Source organism: Ascaphus truei, chromosome 2 (genome assembly GCF_040206685.1).
Source record: "Ascaphus truei isolate aAscTru1 chromosome 2, aAscTru1.hap1, whole genome shotgun sequence".
NCBI classification, from domain to species: domain Eukaryota; kingdom Metazoa; phylum Chordata; class Amphibia; order Anura; family Ascaphidae; genus Ascaphus; species Ascaphus truei.
Window position 1 is genome coordinate 6,798,376 of NC_134484.1, and position 25,715 is coordinate 6,824,090.

The following is a 25,715-nucleotide window of genomic DNA, read 5'->3' on the forward strand; positions in this document are numbered from 1 at the left end:
CTGTCTTTGTACATTCCTCCTACTTACCAATTAGATTGTAAGCTCTTCGGAGCAGGGACTCCTTTCCTAAATGTTACTTTTATGTCTGAAGCGCTTATTCCCACTATGTGTTATATTATTACGTCATTATTATTAGTACAGTATTATGTAAGAGCTATATACCTGGACGGTGCTATATAAATAAAGATATACATACATACAGTACATACCCACATACTGTACATATATATACCAGCATACATACATACATACACACATACATACATATACGCATACATACAGTACATAACCACATACTGTACATATATACCAGCATACATACATACACACATACATACATACACACATACATACAGTACATACCTACATACTGTACATATATACCCGCATACATACACACATACATACATATACGCATACATACAGTACATACCTACATACTGTACATATATACCCGCATACATACATACACACATACATATACGCATACATACAGTACATACCCACATACTGTACATATATACCAGCATACATACATACACATACGCATACATACAGTACATACCCACATACTGTACATATACCCGCATACATACATACAGACATACATATAAGCATACATACAGTACATACACACATACTGTACATATATACCCGCATACATACATACACACATACATACATATACGCATACATACAGTACATACCCACATACTGTACATATACCCGCATACATACATACACACATACATACATATACGCATACATACAGTACATACCCACATACTGTACAGATATACCAGCATACATACATACAGACATACATATAAGCATACATACAGTACATACACACATACTGTACATATATACCCGCATACATACATACACACATACATACATATACGCATACATACAGTACATACCCACATACTGTACATATACCGCATACATACATACACACATACATACATATACGCATACATACAGTACATACCCACATACTGTACATATATACCAGCATACACACATACACACATACATACATATACGCATACATACAGTACATACCCACATATTGTACATATATACCAGCATACATACACACATACATACATATACGCATACATACAGTACATACCCACATATTGTACATATATACCAGCATACATACATACACACATACATACATATACGCATACATACAGTACATACCCACGTATTGTACATATATACCCGCATACATACATACACACATACATACATATACGCATACATACAGGGAAAAAATGCGTTTTTTGTACATAACTGGAAAACTGTCGCTAGTTTCAGCGCTTGGGAACTCCTGGTATCTTGAGATAATTAGCGCTGAATGCGTCGGTGTTCATCACGGCATATCCAACATGGCCGACGCCATCCCCCAAAAGGAAGCCGCAACCGATTACGTGGCGGCGGCCTATTAACCCGAGAGGGAGACGCGCCACAGGTGGACACTCCGTGGGTTGTGGGGTTCCTTGCGCTGAAACCAGCAAGGACAAGATAACACACGGGGGGGGGGGGGGGGGGGGGGGGGAAATGTGGCGGCTTTAACCCTTTGCTGCCAGAGGAGTTAACACATCTCTCCCTTCCTATATACATGTATATATATTGAATATATGTACACATATACAGTATATACACACATATTTATTTATTTTATTTATTTATAAAATATTTTACCAGGAAGTAATACACTGAGAGTTACCTCTCGTTTTCAAGTATGTCCTGGGCACAGAGTTAAGACAAATAATACATGGTTAGAAATACAACCATATAAGACTACGTAGATGATCATGCATTGCATATAGAAATATACATCCATCGCAAACTCTGTGAAACTCCTTCCCGGGTACACGTTCTGCATTCGTGATCTCCTGCGTTAGTCCACGGCCTTTTTACCGGCCACGCCGTCGAAAATCCACGAGAGACAGAGACGGGTTGGGCCTGACTTTAGGAATGTCTCCTTATCTCCTAAGAGTTCCCCAAGCAGGGGAGCTGGTGTTCAAACATTGCACTCTCCCTGAGTCCCTCTCCCTTCTGCCTGCCTGGGGTGGAGCTAAAGTGCTGTCTTTCCCCTTGTTCCGAGGTGCCTGGGTGAGTCAGGAATCAGAGGGGAGGGAGAGAAACACAGGAAGAGACAGGCAGACAGAGACCCGGCGCAGAGACGGCGACAAACTCTCCGCTTAACACCTGCCAAGGTACGACCCAAACGCTCTCGCTTTCAACGCGCCCCTAATGTGTGCTTATACGGGGCTACCGGTGGTCCCTGGAAGTCGGTTGGTGGAGGGGGGAGGGCAGAACGGGGGGTTCTCGGTGCCCAGGTGAACTAAGTCCCACTTAGAGTTGGCAGTTGGAGGAAGGGAGTTGTTGGCGCTTGGCTGTGGATTTGCAAGCTCACGTCGGACTCCCATATCCGCCTTTTACTGCGGCCAAAGGTGCTGACAAGTTGCGTTTTTCGCCGATGGTGCTGAGCTAGCAGTTTTGAGGGTAACCTAACTGCTTATTACCCTGGTATGGTGTCAGCAGCACAATACCGCGTTCCCGGTGTTAAATATGTGGTGTAGAATGACTCTGGAGTTTCAGGGACAGGCTCACACAGTCCTGGGTATGAATATATAATGTAAGGTGACTTCCTGACTGCAGAATATCAGGGACAGGTTCACACAGTCCTGGGTATGAATATATAATGTAAGGTGACTTCCTGACTGCAGAATATCAGGGACAGGCTCACACAGTCCTGGGTATGAATATATAATGTAAGGTGACTTCCTGACTGCAGAATATCAGGGACAGGTTCACACAGTCCTGGGTATGAATATATAATGTAAGGTGACTTGCTGACTGCAGAATATCAGGGACAGGTTCAGACAGTCCTGGATTTTTATGTAATGTTGGGTGTTTATTAAAAAACAAAAACAAATTTACAAACATATCAATACAAAAGGAACAAACCAATTAAAATACCATTTTACAGCTTATTTACACTATATATAGAAAATATTTACACACTTATATCTGAGCCCCCGCCCACCTGCTCTCCCAGGACTTTATATCCCACCTGTCTCTCTCCTTCTGCTTTATTTTCTTTATAAGACTGCACAGTATTAAGGACAGGCTTAGACAGTCCTGGGTATAAATCTATATAGTAGGGTATTTTTTTCATTATTAAAAAAAAACCCAATTTTACAAACGTATCAATCCAAAAGCAACAAACAAATTAAAATACAATTTTACAGAATATTTACACTATATACAGAAAATATTTACACACATCGGAAGGGTGATCAGGGACAGGCTCACACAGTCCTGGGTATAAATACTGACTGCAGAGAATCAGGAGCAGGATCACACAGTCTTGGGTATTATTACTGACTGCAGAGTATCAGGAGCAGGCTCGCACAGTCCTGGGTATTATTACTGACTGCAGAGTATCAGGAACAGGCTCACACAGTCCTGGGTATTATTACTGACTGCAGAGCATCAGGGACAGGCTCACACAGTCCTGGGTATAAACACTGACTGCAGAGCATCAGGAGCAGGCTCACACAGTCCTGGGTATTATTACTGACTGCAGAGCATCAGGGAGAGGCTCACACAGTCCTGGGTATTATTACTGACTGCAGAGTATCAGGAGCAGGCTCACACAGTCCTGGGTATTATTACTGACTGCAGAGTATCAGGAGCAGGCTCACACAGTCCTGGGTATAAATACTGACTGCAGAGAATCAGGAGCAGGATCACACAGTCTTGGGTATTATTACTGACTGCAGAGTATCAGGAGCAGGCTCGCACAGTCCTGGGTATTATTACTGACTGCAGAGTATCAGGAACAGGCTCACACAGTCCTGGGTATTATTACTGACTGCAGAGCATCAGGGACAGGCTCACACAGTCCTGGGTATAAACACTGACTGCAGAGCATCAGGAGCAGGCTCACACAGTCCTGGGTATTATTACTGACTGCAGAGCATCAGGGAGAGGCTCACACAGTCCTGGGTATTATTACTGACTGCAGAGTATCAGGAGCAGGCTCACACAGTCCTGGGTATTATTACTGACTGCAGAGCATCAGGGAGAGGCTCACACAGTCCTGGGTATAAATACTGACTGCAGAGCATCAGGGACAGGCTCAAGTCCTGGGTATTATTACTGACTGCAGAGCATCAGGGACAGGCTCACACAGTCCTGGGTATAAACACTGACTGCAGAGCATCAGGGACAGGCTCACACAGTCCTGGGTATTATTACTGACTGCAGAGTATCAGGAGCAGGCTCACACAGTCCTGGGTATAAACACTGACTGCAGAGCATCAGGAGCAGGCTCACACAGTCCTGGGTATTATTACTGACTGCAGAGTATCAGGAGCAGGCTCACACAGTCCTGGGTATTATTACTGACTGCAGAGCATCAGGGAGAGGCTCACACAGTCCTGGGTATAAATACTGACTGCAGAGCATCAGGGACAGGCTCAAGTCCTGGGTATTATTACTGACTGCAGAGCATCAGGGACAGGCTCACACAGTCCTGGGTATAAACACTGACTGCAGAGCATCAGGGACAGGCTCACACAGTCCTGGGTATTATTACTGACTGCAGAGTATCAGGAGCAGGCTCACACAGTCCTGGGTATTAATACTGACTGCAGAGTATCAGGAGCAGGCTCACACAGTCCTGGGTATTAATACTGACTGCAGAGTATCAGGAGCAGGCTCACACAGTCCTGGGTATTAATACTGACTGCAGAGTATCAGGAGCAGGTTCACACAGTCCTGGGTATTAATACTGACTGCAGAGTATCTCTCATATTGAATGTCTGAATAGAGGAAATGGTTAGTAGATTTGCTACAAAGTGAAACAGTGACATGGAAGCGATATTGTGTAGTATGAAAGATACACTTCTTGTGTTTGAATTAGAGGCACACACGCATACCAGGGAAAAATTCAGTACCAATGAGAAAAACGCCAATAATGATCAGTTATTAGAAAATCATTGTGCCAACCTCTGTCTGTAAGGAGTGACAGGGTGCGCGCTGACACAGAGTATTATCAGGCCCTGCGAGAAATGGCCTAATATCAGCAAGGTATTTGGGGAAGCTCGGAGCGGCCTTTTTTCTCCATATAGGGCTTTGTGAAACTATTAGGAACGGGAGGACATACTAACTGACAAATGCCTTTTCTGAGCACGTTTCTTTTATTGAGAAAGCTGAATAATTGAGTGTAGCTTACATGTCAATAATACATTCTGTGCTTGGGGTATGTGAAGTTCTCTGTAAAATAGAAATGTGTGTGTGTGTATAAATATACGTACGTATGCACGTGTTTTATATATATATAATCTATATCTCATCCCATCTCCCCCAGGAAGTGCCAAAACGATGATGTTTCGAATAAACACTTTTATATTTTTTATATTGAAAGGAATTGCTTGCTCTGCATGTTGTGCTATATACACCTGTGCTGAGCTATATACACCTACTGTATGTTGTGCTATATACACCTGTGCTGAGCTATATACACCTACTGTATGTTGTGCTATATACACCTACTGTATGTTGTGCTATATACACCTGTGCTGAGCTATATACACCTACTGTATGTTGTGCTATATACACCGATGTTGAGCTATATACACCGATGTTGAGCTGTGTCTCTGTGTGTCTGTCTCTCTCCAAAAAAGGGTCATTTATTATGTCCAAAGTGCACACAGAAGCCCAGCGTCTCCTCTAAAGGGATCCCCCCCCCCGTCTCCTCTTCAGGGATTTCTCCCCCCCCCGGTCTCCTCTTCAGGGATCCTCCCCCCCCCCCGGTCTCCTCTTCAGGGATCCTCCCAACCCCCCGTCTCCTCTTCAGGGATCCTCCCCCCCCCCCGTCTCCTCTTCAGGGATCCTCCCCCCCCCGTCTCCTCTTCAGGGATTCCCCCCCCCCCGGTCTCCTCTTCAGGGATTCCCCCCCGGTCTCCTCTAAAGGGATTCCCCCCCCCATCTCCTCTTCAGGGATTCCCCACCCCCTCCCCGGTCTCCTCTTCAGGGATTCCCCCCGGTCTCCTCTTCAGGGATTCCCTCCCCCAGGTCTCCTCTTCAGGGATTCCCTCCCCCAGGTCTCCTCTTCAGGGATTCCCTCCCCCAGGTCTCCTCTTCAGGGATTCCCTCCCCCCCGGTCTCCTCTTCAGGGATTCCCTCCCCCCGGTCTCCTCTTCAGGGATTCCCCCCCATCTCCTCTTCAGGGATTTCTCCCCCTCCCCCCATCTTCTCTTCAGGGATTTCTCCCCCCCCCCACCATCTCCTCTTCAGGGATTTCTCCCCCCCCATCTCCTCTTCAGGGATTTCTCCCCCCCCCCCCCATCTCCTCTTCAAGGATTTCTCCCCCCCCCCCCCCATCTTCTCTTCAGGGATTTCTCCCCCCCCCAACTCCTCTTCAGGGATTTCTCCCCACCCCATCTCCTCTTCAAGGATTTCTCCCCCCCCCCCCATCTCCTCTTCAGGGATTTCTCCCCCCCCGTCTCTTCTTCAAGGATTTCTCCCCCCTCCATCTTCTCTTCAAGGATTTCTCCCCCCCCCCATCTCCTCTTCAGGGATCCCCCCCGCCCCCCGGGACTTATGTGAGCACATAATAAATGACCCTTTTTGCTGCCGCTGTGCTGTGATCCCAGATCACTTTTGTGATCTAATCCTCTTCCATGTGCAGCGCGAACCCCTTCTTACCGCGCTCTGCGCGCCATCTTACCGGGCTCTGCGCGCCTTCTCACCGGGCTCTGCGCGCCTTCTTACCGGGCTCTGCACGCCTTCTTACCGGGCTCTGCCTGCCTTCTTACCGGGCTCTGCGCGCCTTCTTACCGGGCTCTGCGCGCCTTCTTACCGGGCTCTGCGCGCCTTCTTACCGGGCTCTGCGCGCCTTCTTACCGGGCTCTGCGCGCCTTCTTACCGGGCTCTGCGCGCCTTCTTACCGGGCTCTGCGTGCCTTCTTACCGGGCTTTGCGCGCCTTCTTACAGGGCTCTGTGCGCCTTCTTACCGGGCTCTGCGCACCTTCTTACCGGGCTCTGCGCGCCTTCTTACCGGGCGCTGCGCCCTGGGTGTGCCGCCATTTTCTGCATAATAAATATATATATCTCAAATGGAAATATTACTGTATGCTCATTTGCATGTGTAAGACAGGTCTGCAACAATATATATTCTATATGCTGTAATGTTTGGACAGGTAGGGGAACATCTGCAGTGCATTCTGGGCCCTGTGGCAGTGACGGGGTTAAGCACGTGGACTGGTTGGGCGTGTTGGGATAGGGGAGGAGACGTTACCGCACAGCAGTGAATGTGTTAAGGGGGAGGGGTCCGGTGTCGGCGTGTCAGGCAGAGAGGCTGTATGAGCGTTACACAGTATCACTGCTTTCTCTTTGTGTTAGTCAGTAAGCCGCTGTTACACTGGTTACCTGGGATTAGTGTCTCACGCTCTCTCCCACCCGCTCTTACAGTGTAACTATATAATAGTGTGTGTGAGTGTATGTGCAGTATGGGTCACTGCATTTCCACGCTCAATACAGGAGAGCAAAATCCTTTCATCAAGGGCGCTGTATGTTACCCAGCGTATCGTTACCCAGCGTATCGTTACCCAGCGTATCGTTACACACAACGTATCGTTACACACAGCGTATCGTTACACACAGCGTATCGTTACACACAGCGTATCGTTACACACATCGTATCGTTACCCAGCGTATCGTTACCCACAGCGTATCGTTACACACAGCGTATCGTTACACACAGCGTATCGTTACACACAGCGTATCGTTACACACAGCGTATCGTTACCCAGCGTATAGTTACACACAGCGTATCGTTACACACAGCGTATCGTTACACACAGCGTAATGTTACCCAGCGTATCGTTACACACAGCGTATCGTTACCCAGCGTATCGTTACACACAGCGTATCATTACACACAGCGTATCGTTACACACAGCGTATAGTTACACACAGCGTATCGTTACACACAGCGTATCGTTACACACAGCGTATCGTTACCCAGCGTATCGTTACCCAGCGTATCGTTACACACAGCGTATCATTACACAGCGGATCGTTACACACAGCGGATCGTTTCACACAGCGGATCGTTACACACAGCGTATCGTTACCCAGCGTATCGTTACACACAGCGTATCGTTACACACAGCGTATCGTTACACACAGCGTATCGTTACACACAGCGTATCGTTACACACAGCGTATCGTTACACACAGCGTATCGTTACACACAGCGTATCGTTACCCAGCGTATCGTTACACACAGCGTATCGTTACCCAGCGTATCGTTACACACAGCGTATCGTTACCCAGCGTATCGTTACACACAGCGTATCGTTACCCAGCGTATCGTTACACACAGCGTATCGTTACACAGCGGATCGTTACACACAGCGTATCGTTACAGCGTATCGTTACACACATCGTATCGTTACACACAGCGTATCGTTACACACAGCGTATCGTTACCCAGCGTATCGTTACACACAGCGTATCGTTACCCAGCGTATCGTTACACACAGCGTATCGTTACACACAGCGTATCGTTACACACAGCGTATCGTTACACACAGCGTATCGTTACACACAGCGTATCGTTACACACAGCGTATCGTTACACACAGCGTATTGTTACACACAGCGTATCGTTACACACAGCGTATCGTTACACACAGCGTATCGTTACACACAGCGTATCATTACCCAGCGTATCGTTACACACAGCGTATCGTTACCCAGCGTATCGTTACACACAGCGTATCGTTACACACAGCGTATCGTTACACACAGCGTATCGTTACCCAGCGTATCGTTACACACAGCGTATCGTTACACACAGCGTATCGTTACACACAGCGTATTGTTACACACAGCGTATCGTTACACACAGCGTATCGTTACACACAGCGTATCGTTACACACAGCGTATCGTTACACACAGCGTATCGTTACACACAGCGTATCGTTACACACAGCGTATCGTTACACACAGCGTATCGTTACCCAGCGTATCGTTACACACAGCGTATCATTACACACAGCGTATCTTTACCCAGCGTATCGTTACACACAGCGTATCGTTACCCAGCGTATCATTACCCAGCGTATCGTTACCCAGCGTATCGTTACACACAGCGTATCGTTACCCAGCGTATCGTTACCCAGCGTATCATTACACACAGCGTATCGTTACCCAGCGTATCATTACACACAGCGTATCATTACCCAGCGTATCGTTACACACAGCGTATCGTTACCCAGCGTATCGTTACACACAGCGTATCGTTACACACAGCGTATCGTTACCCAGCATATCGTTACACACAGCGCGTTGTTACACACAGCGCGTTGTTACACACAGCGTATCGTTACACACAGCGTATCGTTACACACAGCGTATCGTTACCCAGCGTATCATCACACACAGCGTATCGTTACACACAGCGTATCGTTACACACAGCGTATCGTTACCCAGCGTATCGTTACACACAGCGTATCGTTACCCAGCGTATCGTTACACACAGCGTATCGTGACCCAGCGTATCGTTACCCAGCGTATCGTTACCCAGCGTATCGTTACACAGCGTATCGTTACACACAGCGTATCGTTACACAGCGTATCGTTACCCAGCGTATCGTTACACACAGCGTATCGTTACACAGCGTATCGTTACCCAGCGTATCGTTACATACAGCGTATCGTTACACACAGCGTATCGTTACACACAGCGTATCGTTACCCAGCGTATCGTTACACACAGCGTATCGTTACACACAGCGTATCGTTACCCAGCGTATCGTTGCACACAGCGTATCGTTACACACAGCGTATCGTTACACACAGCGTATCGTTACCCAGCGCGTCGTTACACACAGCGTATCGTTACACACAGCGTATCGTTACACACACCGTATCGTTACACACAGCGTATCGTTACACACAGCGTATCGTTACACACACCGTATCGTTACACACAGCGTATCGTTACCCAGCGCGTCGTTACACACAGCACTTGGAACAAGATCGGAAAGGTCTATGTGTATATATGTGTATATATGTGTATATATGTGTATATATATATCATCCTACTGCCTCTAAGCTATTCCCACTTACACTTCGATTGTAAGCTCTTCGGGCAGGGACTCCTTTTCTGAATGTTACTTTTATGTCTCAAGCGTTTATTCCCATTGTGTTTATATTATTATATCCCGTGTGTTACTGCTGTGACACGCTATGTACAGGATTATGTATGTGTATACTGTATATGCAAATATGTATGTATGTGTATATATATACACTATATATATATATATGCCTATAGGGACCATGTTAAAAATGGTTTTTGAGGCAAAAAGTGGCACTGTTTTTTAGTTTCCAGATAGTGAATTCCGTACTGGACTGGCCCGGAAGCAAAGAGTGGGTTGTTCCATAGTGGCGTCATACCCGACGCCCTGCTGGTCAGTGCGCATTTGAGCCTAGTACCCTCCCATATCGAGAGCGAGTTGGTCATTGAGGATAGTGGCAGTTTGGTGCTTCTACGCACCTTTTTGGGGTACCAAATCAGATGCTCCAGTTCTAATGGGGAGCATGCCTCTCGTTCTAACGCGACCCATCTTTTGGAGTCTGGGTTAGAGTGCCACTGCACAATTTGACATAATTGGGCCGCCTTGTAATAGGATAACAAACAAGGTACCGCTAGCCCTCCCGCCCCCGTTTGTTTGCGCATTATTTGTTTGCTCACCCTCGCCTTCTTTCCTCCCCAGATAAATTTATCTATCTCGGATTGGAGTGAGAGAGTATCCTTCAAGCCTACTGGCACCGGGAGAGTTTGGTAAAAATACAGTAGGCGAGGGAGCAAATTAATTTTAACGCAGTGGATTTTACCAATCCATGAGATTTTATGTTTAGCCCACCTCTTGATGTCCTCTCTCAGGGTCCGTATCAGTCTTGGGTAGTTTTCCTGATAGATTGTGCTATATGACTTGGTGATATTAACCCCTAGATATTTAATTTGGTGTTGTTGCCAGCGGAAGTTGAAATTTATGGCAATTAGCTTTTCCATATGTCTGGGGAGATTTATGTTAATAGCCTCTGATTTACCCTGATTAATTTTGAATCCGGAGACCCTATTGAAACACCCAAGCAGATCAAAAAGGTTAGGCAGAGAGGTAAGGGGTCTGGATATTGTCAGGAATACATCATCCGCATATAGTGCCACCTTATGCGACTGGTTTCCGATGTCAATACCCGTGATGTCTTTGCTATCCCGTATCTGGGCCGCCAGCGGTTCCATACACAGTGCAAAGAGGAGGGGGGAGAGCGGGCATCCCTGTCTCGTTCCGCTCTTAATTTGGAAGGGATCTGAAGCGAATCCCTGGTGGGTAACCCTTGCCGACGGGGCTGAATAGAGAGCGAATATAGCTTTTATCAATTTGTCTCCCATGCCGAACGCTCCAAGCGTGGCTTCCAGGTATGGCCAGTCTATCCTATCGAACGCTTTTTCCGCATCCAGACTAAGCGCCATAATTGGTATAGATTTGGAATTGGCTATCTCTATCAGATCAATGATTCGTCGGGTTTTATCAGATGCTTGATGACCCTGGATAAACCCGACTTGATCTGGGTGCACTAGTCTGGGAAGGATAAGACTCAATCTATTGGCCAATAATTTAGTGTAAATTTTGATGTCCGAATTAATCAGGGATATTGGTCTGTAACTTTTACAGTCCTGGGGGTCTTTCCCTGTCTTATGTATTACTGAAATGGACGCTTGGAGCATCTGGCTGGGGAAGGGGGACCCGTTCAGCACTTGATTAAACATACGGAGGAGATAAGGGGCCAGTTGTTTCCTGAACTTCTTGTAATAAAGATTTGAGTATCCGTCGGGACCCGGGGCTTTAGAGGGTTTCAGGTTTTTAATAACCTCTGATAATTCCTCCATTGTGAAATCTCTACATATTACCTCTCTGTCTGACCTACTCAAACCGGGTATGTGTGCGCTTTTCAGGAAACTCCGTAGGGCCGCCGTTGTCCCGGTAAATCGGGAAACGTTTTCCCCATCGTACAATTTTGCGTAGAAGGCTTTAAATTCCCCTACAATTTGTTTGGGATTGGCCGTGACCCCCCCTGATTCCCGCCGCAAGGCTTGTATATTATAACTGTTTGTTTTAGAATTAATCATATTAGCCAGCAAGGTATCTGGTTTGTTTGATTTTTCAAAGAATCTTCTCTTTGACCAACTTAACGATTTCTCGGCCTGGGAGGTGAGGAGTAGGTTCAGTTTAATCTGAGTGTCTTTAATTTTCAGGAGAGTCGCCGCATTTGGTGCTCGTCTGTGTTGTTCCCAAAGCTGCTTTAACTCTGCTTGCTCTTTAATAATTTTTGCGTTGCTTTCCTTTTTCTTTTGGGCCGCCAGGCTAATCAAAACCCCCCTCAGTGTTGCTTTATGTGCCTCCCAGAGGGTTATATGGGAGCTAACGCTACCTTTATTTTCACTAAAGAAGTACTTGATCGCCTCTTTGATCTTTCCTTCTAAATCGGGGATCTTTAGGAGGGAATCGTTTAATTTCCAATTTGCTCTTGGTCTTTCCAGCCCTATCTGAGTGCACCTTAGCTCGATCGGTGCGTGATCTGACCATGAAATGTCATGGATCCCAGAATGGGTGATCGCGGGGATCAGTCTACTAGAGACAAAGAAGTAATCAATTCTGCTAAATGAGTCATGGGGATGTGAGTAGAAAGTGTATAGCCTTTCTAGCGGGTGTGTCTCCCTCCAGGCATCTATTAGTTGTAGGTCTTTTAATCCTTGTTCTAGCGCTGAAGGTCGTGTTTTGGTTTTGTGACTATGGGGGCATGACCTGTCCAGGGCTGCATTCAGAGCTGTATTGAAATCTCCTCCTAGGATTATAGCCCCTTTGCTAAAATTTTTAAGAACGTCAAACGTCTTTGTAAAGAAGTCCGACTCGTGAACACTTGCGGCGTAAATCGTTGCCACTGTTATTGGTTGTGCATTTATGGATCCTATGAGCATCAAGAATCTGCCGTCCTGATCTTTTTTCACCTTATCCACTACTGGTCCTACTCTATTATGGACCAAGATTGCTACACCCCGCTTTTTTTCTGTAGCAGACGATAGAAATACCTGTTTATACTGCTTGTCGAAGTATTTGGGAGAACTAGTGGTGCTGAAGTGTGTTTCCTGGAGTAGTATGAAGTCTGCCCCCTTTTTTTTGTAGTCAGTGAGTGCTAGCTTACGTTTACAGGGGGAGTTTAGACCCTTAGTGTTGTGTGATATAAAAGTTAAAGGCATGATAATGCTGGGTACTGACCTTGCGTCCCGATTGCAGCGTTCTGGTATGTCGGACCTCTACGGAGCCGTTTCTGTTCCTCTACAGTACTCAGCTCTTTGTGGGGCTTCAGCGGGGGTCACTTGTGTAGGAGACGGTGTGGGGTGGGGTAGAAACACAGGGTACATGTGATACAGTGGGGAAAGAGAACACATAAAACACATATAGCGGGGTGGGAGAGTAGTCGGTGGCATGGAACCACTTTCTCTCCCTTGCCTGTGGGTTGGTGGACCCCTGGGTCGCGCCCTCTGTCTTCTGCCTCCTCCTCAGGGCCGCCTTGATCCACCTCTTCCCCAGGTCTTCCTCAGGCTCTAGGGCGACTGCCCCGCCCGAGAGTAGCAGCGCACGGCGACTGTGGGACCGCCGTCCCAGCCGACATATCATTATCTTTATTAGTCCAAACTGTATTGGTAAACATATTCAGTCATAAACAAGTCATTGAAAAACCTCTAATGCACAAACCTAACCTTTAAACTATGAATGCGTCAACGTGACCTTGCCTCCCCTTCAACTCTTAACTACTGTGCCACTTGGGAAAGCTGATCATTTTCTTGCCCTGTGTTGTTCCCTTGGTTCCCCCCGTACCTTTACGGTGTGAACCAGTCCCTTCTGAACCTTGCTACTAGTGCTGCCCACCGCCATACTTTATCTATGTTTCCTTGTAACTCTCTCTTTTTATGGGTCTTTCCACTCTCACTTCCCCTATCTCTCCTCTCTCTGCCCCTAAGCCCCTTCCTCGTCTTCCCCCTCCCTCACTGTTACCAGCTCCCTTATTCCTCTTCCCCCCCTCCTAGTCTTACGTCTAACTCCCGTGTCTATCTCCTTAACATCTCCCCCCCCTTCCCTATTCCTTCTGTCACCTGCTCCCCACCTCCCGTCTTATTGTTCCTCCTCTCCCCTGTAGCCTGACCTTCTCCTCTTCTGCCTCTACTCTGTTAGGTCTCCCGTACTAGGGCCGGCTCCTTTGTCCCTTCTCTCTTCCTGGCTCAGACCCTCCTCCCTCCCCTGCTGCTGCTCGTCGCGTCCAGGGCGCTCTTCCGCTTCATTTCCGCCTCCGTCTGCTAGGTTCCGCCCCTTCAAGAGATTGGTAGATCTGGAGGGGAGACAAGGCATACAAATATTCGAAATACTGAAATCAGACCATAATATCCCTAATGCCGAGATCTTTAGATACCTCCAGATTCTATCAAAAAGTTCAGCCACAGACCCCCATGACAAATTTCGAAAAGCTCTGTCGATCAGGGACATCCACGGTGGGACTCACATCGCAGATGTATAAAGAAGTGACCAGTTCTAGCACGACGGTGACGGACAAGACAAGATACATGACTAGTTGGGAGACGGACCTAGGAGAGGAATTAGAGGTTGAGGAATGGACAAAGATAGTGACGGCAGCCTCCAAAAGCTCTATATGCACAACTTTAAGGGAGAACGCATATAAAGTAATGATGCGCTGGTACCACACTCCCACAAAACCAGCTAAATTCCTGCCCAGTTACTCCCCATTGTGCCCGAGACAATGCAGACAGCAGGCAGATCTGTTACACATGCTGTGGTCATGCCCCAAAATCGTCCCAGTCTGGGATTCAATTCAAGACTGGTTGAATAAGATTACAGGTAAACCCATCCCATTAGACCCATGGCCGTTCCTCCTGAACAGATCAGCAGATGGGTTTACCAAAGGAGAAAACAAACTGATAGCTCACTTTGCTATGGCGGTTAGGGGGGAGATCACAGCACGATGGAAACAGAACATAATCCCGCCAATTACGAATATTAGGAATCGAATTTGGTCAATTTGCCAGATGGAGAAGTTGACAAGTTTGGTCAATGACACTGGCGAAAATTTTCAAAAAGTCTGGCTACCGTGGTTAGTCCAAACAGACATCCCGGGAGTGGAAAGGGCCACAATTTGGCTTTAATAGGGGAAAATGCCCAAGAGCGACACCCAGGACATAAATTGCCAGCCCCCCCTTGGATCCACGGGTAGGAACTATAGGAGGGCAAATTGGGCCTAGAGGCTGATATGTGGCCGTCCTACGGGGTACGCAATGATTCCCCAGACACAGAGAACCAGCGAAGGTGAGGCAGAAGTGGAACCACAAGAGGAGGAACTCATTCCCCCCCCATCCCCCCCTATTTTTCCCTCCCCCCCTGTCCCGAGGCTCCCCTGTTCGTCTGTTCGTCTACCCAGCCTGTCTGTACGTGTCTAATTGTTCACAAACGGGAGCGGCACATACAGTAGTCCGATCTTATATTACGCCATTATCATACTCACTGTATGTATACTATCATTTGAACAAAATAAAAATTTAAGTTGAAAAAAAAAAAAAGTGGCACTGTTTGCTTTTGGCCACGCCCCCCCCCACTCCCAGAAAAGTATCCTGTAGACCGCAGATCGCGGTACAGCGAGTTGCACGCGCCGCCGGCAAGCAAGCCAGCCGTGCGGACGCGTGCAACGGGACCTTAGCCTTAGACATGGTCACAGCTTTGAGCACAGCCAGGGTTAAGGTGCATACCCAGAAAACCCACCCACAGACAGCTGTTTCCACCTTAATGGGTCTCATCAGTGTGGGGCTGGTTAACTGGGTATGCAGAGAAGCTAAAGGATGGGGTTTACCATATGAGTTATATATGTATGTATGTATGTGTGTATATGTGTGTATGTGTGTATGTATGTATGTATGTATGTATGTATGTATGTGTGTATATGTATGTGTGTGTGTGTGTGTGTGTGTGTGTGTGTATATGTATGTATGTATGCATGTATGTGTATGTATGTATGTATGTGTGTATATGTATGTATGTATGTGTGTATATGTATGTATGTATGTATGTATGTATGTATGTGTGTATATATGTATGCAGTGGTTGACAAATCACCAAAAAATCTACTCGCCACCTAGTACTAAACGTGTGCTGCTTCGGCCAATATTTACTCGCCCGGGGGTTAAATCCACTCGCCCGCATTAACGTCTGGAGCATGTATGTAACACAGGCACAGCCCGCATTAACGTCCGCAATAGGACCGGAGCGTGTATGTAACACAGGCACACCCCGCATTAACGTACACAATGGGACCGGAGCATGTATGTAACACAGGCATACCCCGCATTAACGTACGCAGTGGGACCGGAGTATGTATGTAACACAGGCATACCCCGCATTAACGTCCGCAGTGGGTCCAGAGCATGTATATAATACAGGCATACCCCGCATTAACGTCCGCAATAGGGACCGGAGCATGTATGTAACACAGGCATACCCCGCATTAACGTCCGCAGTGGGACCGCAGCATGTATGTAACACAGGCACACCCCGCATTAACGTCCACAGTGGGTCCGGAGCATGTATGTAACACAGGCATACCCCGCATTAACGTCTGCAGTGGGACCGCAGCATGTATGTAACACAGGCACACCCCGCATTAACGTACGCAATGGGACCGGAGCATGTATGTAACACAGGCATACCCCGCATTAACGTACGCAATGGGACCGGAGCATGTATGTAACACAGGCACACCCCGCATTAACATACGCAATGGGACGGGAGCATGCATGTAACACAGGCACACCCCACATTAACATCCGCAATGGGTCCAGAGCATGCATGTAACACAGGCATACCCCGCATTAACGTCCGCAGTGGGACCGGAGCATGTATGTAACACAGGCACACCCCGCATTAACGTCTGGAGTGGGACCGGAGCATGTATGTAACACAGGCATACCCCGCATTAACGTCTGGAGTGGGACCGCAGCATATATGTAAAGCGGAAATGTACTTAACGTGAAGCACCACGTTTTTCCACTTATCGATGCTCCGGTGCAGGTTGGGAGCCGGTATTGATGTTCAGGACGTGCTGACAGGCGCATGCGCGAGCTGCCTCTTGCCTATTGGGCGAGGGGAATCAGCGCGTCACTACTACGGCGGTCTGTAGGGCAGAATAAGTGTCCGTACTCGCGAGGCGCGCGTACGGACGCAGGGGTACGGCGCTATTGAAAAGATGTCCTTACTCGCGAGTGTCCTTAAAGTGCGTGTCCTGAGACCGGGGTATGTATATAATGTATGCGTATGTCATTACAAATAACTAGGTACAGGTAAGAGGCTGGGAAGAGCGCAGGGAGTCACCTTACTAATGAATGGGGTGATGGGTGAGCCGCCGGTATCCAGGTCTGTGAGACCGGTCCAGCCACTCCCGGATTTGCATCACTTTATTCTCTCAATAAGAACGGCACATCACACTCCTGCAATAACCCCATTACTGCCAGCGGGGTTTCTATATAGCATATCATGTAGTAACCCTATTGGGGTCACCTGGGATCCTGTGGGGCGGAGACGAGGGAACCCTATGGGGCATGGAAGGGCTGAGTAAAGATCTTGGAGGCTAATTCTACTGCCTGCCCTCTGAAGTGGGGGTTTCCCGGAAGTGTACGGCTTCGGCGTACATTGAATGACGTCCCTACACTTCTGTGTCCGTACGGAAAATTGGTGGAATGGCTCATTTTTATTATTATTATTTTTCGCCTTTTATTTATAATGTGGCAGCCTATTCTGTAGCGCAGTACAACGGGACGAAAGACCATAACATGCCTAACAAACAGATTTAAAGTCCGTTAACGCAATGAGTCAGGAGGTCCCTGGGCCGGGGAGCTTGCACTCCGTGCTGTCAGGCTCCGTGGCTATGCTTTGAGCAGTATAGAAGGGTACTGTAACCATTGTGTGCCCTGTACCGGAGTTTCAGATTGACCCCCGATAAGGAATACCTCGTGTCCGTGCCGCCTGTGTCCTTCCTATAAACTGTGGGGGCCAACTCCTGTCCTCAAGGGCCACCAACGGGCCAGGAATTGGGTATATCCCTGCTTCAGCACAGGTGGCTTCGAAGCAGGGATATCCTGAAAACCTGACCTGTTGCTGGCTCTTGAGGACTGGAGTTGGCCACTCTTGCTATTAACCATTCGTATCCTTCCAGCCTTTCTTAAAGTGTCCACTTTTCACTGCGTAATTGCCGTGACTATTTCATTATTTTGCCCCATCACATAATGACCAGATGGTCATTACACCATCAATGCTTCTCTGGCAGTGCAAGGGTTAACTGATACAATTAGTGCGGGCGCCTTTCCCGCTCAGCAGCTTGTGTTGGACGGTGAGTTTTGGCGCTGACCGCGGTTCCGCTGCTATTCCGGGGACATACATTCCTCCAGACGGGCCGTAGGCTGGGGGCTGCGCGCGGGACGTGAAGATGGTATAGGTGTTATACGGGGGGGGGGGGAGAGAGGGTCATGGTGAAATCGCTCCCAGGAACTCGCGGAATAAATTGTTAAACGTCTCCATCGGTAACAGGGAGCCGTGTCCGGTATTTATCCTTGTTTACCGAAATCCGTTAGTGATAAGACTGTTTGTTAGACTCTACAGGTGAAGATCCGGATGCACGAGAGGAAAATAACGCCAGGTGTGCCGGTTTTGCACCAAACTCGCCTTTATACGTAACCCTGGTAGATGGGCCGGTTTAGTTTCCTTTCAATTTCTCATTCTCAAGAACCAAAATCAGTGGGACTGGGCCGGTTCTGAACGTCCAACTGGCATTTTATTGGAAATAAACACTTTTTGGGGGGGGGGGGCACACACTTTTTTCACACATCTGATCGCTGCATCGTTGGCATTCCTGCTGCGTTTCTAACATTCCACAGAAGAAACCGTGCGTACATGAAACGAGAGGCACAGTAACTCTGTGTGTGACTTCCTGGTAACGCGTTTTGATGACCGCACTGGTTTTGCGCCTGATGTGTTTTAACCAGTGCAGCAAAGTGCTTGTACTTTACACAGCACATCCAAATCCCCCAGGTGAGCACACTCGCACGCCTCAGCCAGGTCTGCAACGCTGCCCTTCCCCATTATCCCTCAGCATACAGTGCTCCCGCCGGGGATTCTGGGTAATCACATTAAAACCAGCACTCGCAGCGTCAACTTTTTTAGCTTTTTTAATGGGGAGATCGCGTTTGGCGCCCCATCGTAACGTGTGGTGACCCCGTGATCGCTACTGCAAGCGGCGACGTGGTCGCGATCTCGGAAGAAGCGCAAAGACCCAGATACATTGCCGCGGAGACGCAAGCTGAGAGCGCGGCAATGTGTGTGGGTTTCCGGGCGACCCCCGAGACGTCGCCCCGTCTGGTCCTTATTATCCGCATCACGTGGAAGGGACGCCCGGCGGCGCCAGTTAAGTGCCTCTGCGGTTTATAAACGTAGAAACGTCGCGCCCAAAAGGGAAACTGGAAGGTTTTTGAAATAGAAAATAGTAGCGGCTTTGTAAAAAAAATAATAATGAATTTAACATCAAATGAAGTTTAAATAGGAGCGTTTCCCTTTTAACCAAAGGCCTGTGCTGCCGGCGGGGAGAGGCCGGAGTCGGGCTTTGTTCTGTATAACAGCCCAGCCCAGACTCTGTGTCACGTTCTCCTTTATCTTCGGCTAATAGCCTGTGCTTCGGTTTTGTTCTCTAGCTGCCGGTTCCCTGATGCTTCCAAGCTCTAAATGTGTCTAAATGTGTCTCATTGTTACCCCACAATATAGTTCCTTTTGTTACAACAAATAATGTTTTGATAACTTTTGGACAACATGTATCTATCTGTCTCTCCTATCTCTATCTATCTATCTCTCTCTCTCTCTCTCTCTCTCTCTCTCTCTCTCTCTCTCTCTCTCTCTCTCTCTCTCTCTCTCTCTCTCTCTCTCTCTCTCTTCTCTCTTCTCTCTTCTCTCTTCTCTATCTATTCTCTCTCTCTCTATCTATCTATTCTCTCTCTCTCTCTCTCTCTCTCTCTCTCTCTCTCTCTCTCTCTCTGTACTCTCTCTCTCTCTCTCTCTCTCTCTGTACTCTCTCTCTCTCTCTCTCTCTCTCTCTCTCTCTCTCTCTCTCTCTCTCTCTCTCTCTCTCTCTCTCTCTCTCTCTCTCTCTCTCTCTCTCTCTCTCTCTCTCTCTCTCCGCACTTACAAGAACACCCTCCTACTGTCTCTATACGTTCCCCCTACTTACCTCTTAGATTGTAAGCTCTTCGGGGCAGGGACTCCTTTTCCTAATGTTACTTTTATGACTGAAGCGCTTATTCCCTCTATGTGTTATTTGTATTATTTGTTATTTCTATGATTGTCACGTGTATTACTGCTGTGACGCGCTATGTACATTTATTGCGCTATATAAATAAAGACATATACAGTGTGGGTATGTTAGGGGTGGGGGGTGTATGGGTATGTTAGGGGTGGGGGGTGTGGGTATGTTAGGGGTGGGGGGTGTGGGTATGTTAGGGGTGGGGGGGTGTGGGTATGTTAGGGGGGGTGTGTGGGTATGTTAGGGGTGGGGTGTGTGGGAATGTTAGGGGTGGGTGTGTGGGTATGTTAGGGGTGGGGGTGTGGGTATGTTAGGGGTGGGGGTGTGGGTATGTTAGGGGTGGGGTGTGTGGGTATGTTAGGGGTGGGGGGTGTGGGTATGTTAGGGGTGGGGTGTGTGGGTATGTTAGGGGTGGGGGTGTGGGTATGTTAGGGGTGGGGGTGTAGGTATGTTAGGGGTGGGGTGTGTGGGTATGTTAGGGGTGGGGGTGTGGGTATGTTAGGGGTGGGGTGTGTGGGTATATTAGGGGTGGGGTGTGTGGGTATGTTAGGGGTGGGGGGTGTGGGTATGTTAGGGGTGGGGGGTGTGGGTATGTTAGGGGTGGGGGTGTGTGGGTATGTTAGGGGTGGGGGGTGTGGGTATGTTAGGGGTGGGGGGTGTGGGTATGTTAGGGGTGGGGTGTGTGGGTATGTTAGGGGTGGGGGTGTGGGTATGTTAGGGGTGGGGGTGTGTGGGAATGTTAGGGGTGGGGGGTGTGGGAATGTTAGGGGTGGGGGGTATGGGTATGTTAGGGGTGGGGTGTGTGGGTATGTTAGGGGTGGGGGGGGTGTGGGTATGTTAGGGGTGGGGGGTGTGGATATGTTAAGGGTGGGGGGTGGGGGTATGTTAGGGGTGGGGGGGTATGGGTATGTTAGGGGTGGGGGGGGGTGGGTATGTTAGGGGTGGGGGTGTGGGTATGTTAGGGGTGGGGGGTGTGGGTATGTTAGGGGTGGGGGGGTATGGGTATGTTAGGGGTGGGGGGGGGGTGGGTATGTTAGGGGTGGGGAGGTGGGTATGTTAGGGGTGGGGTGTGTGGGAATGTTAGGGGTGGGAGGTGTGGGTATGTTAGGGGTGGGGGGTGTGGGTATGTTAGGGGTGGGGGTATGGGTATGTTAGGGGTGGGGGTGTGTGGGTATGTTAGGGGTGGGGGGTGTGGGAATGTTAGGGGTGGGGGGTGTGGGTATGTTAGGGGTGGGGTGTGTGGGTATGTTAGGGGTGGGGGTGTGGGTATGTTAGGGGTGGGGGTGTGGATATGTTAGGGGTGGGGGGTGTGGGTATGTTAGGGGTGGGGGGTATGGGCAAGACAAAATTGACTTTGAAGCGCGCTCAGCAGCAGTCAATGCACACACACACACAGCCACACAAACGCCCCCGATCCACGCCCCCCGCTCGCAAAATGAAGCAGGACACCCTGTGCTCATGCTTGGAGAGTTGGTGATGTCACCGCTCTCAGCGGCAGCGTGGACACAGCCTAATTTTGCAAGCGCGAGCTGTTGAAATAAGTATTTATACATATTTGTATTTACATTGTACAGGCATACCCCGGTTTAAGGACACTCACTTTAAGTACACTCGCGAGTAAGTACATCTAGCTCAATAGGCAAACGGCAGCTCACGCATGCGCCAGTCAGCACGTCCTGAACAGCAATACCGGCTCCCTACCTGTGACGAAGCTGTGCGCAAGCGGGGAGACTATAGAGCCTGTTACAAATGCGTTATTTACATCAGTTATGCACGTATATGACGATTGCAGTACAGTACATGCATCGATAAGTGGGGAAAAAGGTAGTGCTTCACTTTAAGTACATTTTTGCTTTACATACATGCTCCGGTCCCATTGCGTACGTTAATGTGGGGTATGCCTGTATACCGTTTAATAAAGGTTTTTTTTTCTTTTTCATGTTATTGATTACATCAATATGTAACTGTACTTGCAACCATGTATTATTTGTCATATAAACTATGCCCAGGACATACTTGAAAACGAGAGGTAACTCTCAATGTATTACTTCCTGGTAACACATTTTATAAATAAATAAATAAATAAAATAAATCAGGCAGGGGGGGGGGGGTGCCGAGAAATTTCATGGATGAAAAGGGGGGCTCGGCATAAAAAGTTTGCTCACCCCTGCATATAGACTACAACATTCAAGTCCTTTCTTTTAAGGCTCTACACTCCTCTGCACCTCCATATACCCAACTCTGATCTCTTGTTTCACCCCTAGTCGTCTCTTATGCTCTCTCAAACATTCTCATCTTTGCACCTCTCTCCTCTACAACTCTCTCCCGTCTTACACCTCTCTCACTAATCTCTCTGGAACAATATTCGGCGTGCAACCTCACTTTCCACGTTCAAAGCCCTGCTGCAAATTCACATCTTAAAAGACGCATCTAATTACATTTCCACGCTGCTACTAAGAACTCCAGATGCGTGTCACCTCCCTGACTGCACGTGTAATAATGCACTTTTTACTGTGTCTGTGTCTGTGTCTGTAAGCCTCCCACTATACCACTTAGATTGTAAGCTCTTCGCAATTAAAAAAAGGGATAAAGAAGTTAACATTAATGGTTATAAAAGAAAGGGAAAACACGGAAAGGTACAATACAGGACGGGACGGGATGTTAGCTATTAAAAGCCGGACAATTTGTAGTTCATTAAAGCTGCAGTTCAGGCTCCCATTTTTAGTTTTTTTTTTTTTTTAACTTCAATAGTTTCATGTGGGCAATCTCTACTTACCTAAAAAACTGCATAGCTGCCGGTCAATTCGTTCTCTGTCTATTGATCGGCAAAGTTTGGCGACATCTTTAAATATGGGGAATGTAAATCGTTGCTATAGGAACAAGCATGCTTGTTAAAATAGAATACAAGAAAATTGGTCTTTCAAAGTTGTTTTTTTTTTAAAACAGAAAATGCTAAAAGTATTTTTTCTTACTACAGAACTGATTTATTAAAAAAAAATCACACATGCCTGAACTGCAGCTTTAATTAAATGCCTGGTTAAACCGCTAGGTCTTGAGCCTGTGTTTATAGATTCCCAGGGAGTGGGGGCAGCGCGGTTAGAAGCTCGGGCGCCAAAGGAAGTCACGGAGATTCTGGGAGCTGTTAGGAGTCCTTCACCTGCAGGTGGAAGTGAGAGAATGGGAGTGTAGGGAACTAGAGGCTCTCTCAGATAGCGGGGGACCACGATCATGTAAGGATTGCAATGTCAACAAGAGGGAGTGTCAGTGAGGGAGAGTGTGGGAGTAGGGCTGGCAGTGAGGGAGAGTGTGGGTGTAGGGGTGACAGGGAGGGAGAGTTTGGGTGTAGGGGTGAGAGTGATGGAGAGTGTGGGTGTAGGGGTGTCAGTGAGGGAGAGTGTGGGAGTAGGGGTGGCAGTGAGGGAGAGTTTGGGTGTAGGGGTGGCAGTGAGGGAGAGTTTGGGTGTAGGGGTGACAGGGAGGGAGAGTTTGGGTGTAGGGGTAACAGTGAGGGAGAGTTTGGGTGTACGGGTGACAGGGAGGGAGAGTTTGGGTGTAGGGGTGACAGGGAGGGAGAGTGTGGGTGTAGGGGTGACAGTGAGGGAGTGTGTGGGTGTAGGGGTGACAGTGAGGGAGAGTTTGGGTGTAGGCGTGACAGTGAGGGAGAGTTTGGGTATAGGGGTGACGGGGAGGGAGAGTTTGGGTGTAGGGGTGACAGTGAGGGAGAGTGTGTGTGTGTGTAGGGGTGACAGTGAGGGAGAGTGTGGGTGTAGGGGTGACAGTGAGCACGAGCCAGGGAGGAGCGCAGGCGGAAAAGTTTGCGCTGCCCCTGCCTTATGATGTCCCTAATTCTTTCCGCCTCTCTCTCTCCTTCTCCTACTCTATCCTCACAAGCCATCTCTCTTCCTTTCTCTCTTTCTGTGTCTGCTTTCTGTGGATGGTGTACTTAACCTGACTCTCCTTATCTGCCACCAGGCTATGTGCATCATGATGTCACCAGATACATAGGCACAACACCCACTGGCTGAATTGCTTGACAAATTGTCCTAACTCTTAGAATTAAAAATAGAATTGCATCCAATTATATCCAAACATAGACACAAACCTGCTCCTTGATCTCAGGAACCATCATGCACCATTTGGTTACGATATCTTAAGAGGCGTTCAAATGCCTAGCGAGCAGACAGACAACTTCCCAACACATGTAGTAGCTACAAGGCCCCTGTGATCTCACTGTTGTTATCCTGCCTCTCCCACGGGCAGGCTGCTACAAGCCTCTTGTTTTCAGCTTTCCCCGTGTCTGTCACCGACGTATCGGGCTGTCTCACGCCTTCTCTGACACAGGAACCACATGGTGATAAAACCCGAACCGAGACGTTTTCTATTTTCTTTCTTTCAGCAATTTGCCACGCTCTTTCATCCCCACCCCTCCCCGTCAAACCCTCCGGCCGTTTCCCATTCCTGAGGAATCTTGTTTCTCGTTAAGACACGTACGGGATGGAGGCACTTCAGTGGTCCTGAAAGCCTTTAGCCCAGGGATGGCCCACTCTAGTCCTCAAGGGCCACTAACAGGTCAGGTTTCCAGGGTATCTCTGCTTCAGCACAGGTGGCTCAGTCATAATAACCAAGCTACTGATTGAGCCACCTGTGCTGAAGCAGGGATATTCCTCAACCTGTTGATGGCCCTTGAGGACTGGAGTTGGCCACCCCTGCTTTAGCCATTAACCCTTTTGCTGCTCTTATGACCTGGCCAGGGCATCATGAGGGCCATGACACCAAGGGCTATTACCGGGACATCGTGCTGTTAAAGCTCATTTTCTGGGCGATGGAATAAAAGGGGAGCCCCCTTCCACTTCTTCTGTTTAAATCACCTAGGGCGTTCATGACCAAAGGTAACTCTACAGAAGCAATCACGTGGTCTCAATGGCGGAATCTTCAGTGTTCATCAATTATCTTCCCAAAGCTTGCAAGGAAGCTTCAATACACATGTATGCTGATGACACAATCCTATATGCACACAGCCATAGCCTCTCTGACCTTGAACACGTACTTCAGTCTGACTTTTTGAGACTCGAAAACTGGATTTCCCAAAACAAACTATTTTCAAACACTAACAAGACTGTAACAATGGTATTTGGGACCAAGACTAAATTTGTAAAGCTTCCAGTGACTGAGCTCCAGATCAGAACCAACGCTAACCCCACCCTA

General features: G+C 48.1%; 1 protein-coding gene across 1 annotated transcript in view; it reads left to right on the forward strand.

Moving 5' to 3' along the window:
- Positions 1 to 2,085: 2,085 nt before the first annotated feature.
- Positions 2,086 to 25,715, forward strand: part of FAM83H (family with sequence similarity 83 member H) — a 110,826-nt gene continuing 87,196 nt past the window's right edge. Inside the window, exon 1 of the mRNA XM_075581182.1 lies at positions 2,086 to 2,234. The gene's annotated coding sequence lies outside the window, so the exon portion shown is untranslated. The remainder of the gene's footprint in view (positions 2,235 to 25,715) is intronic.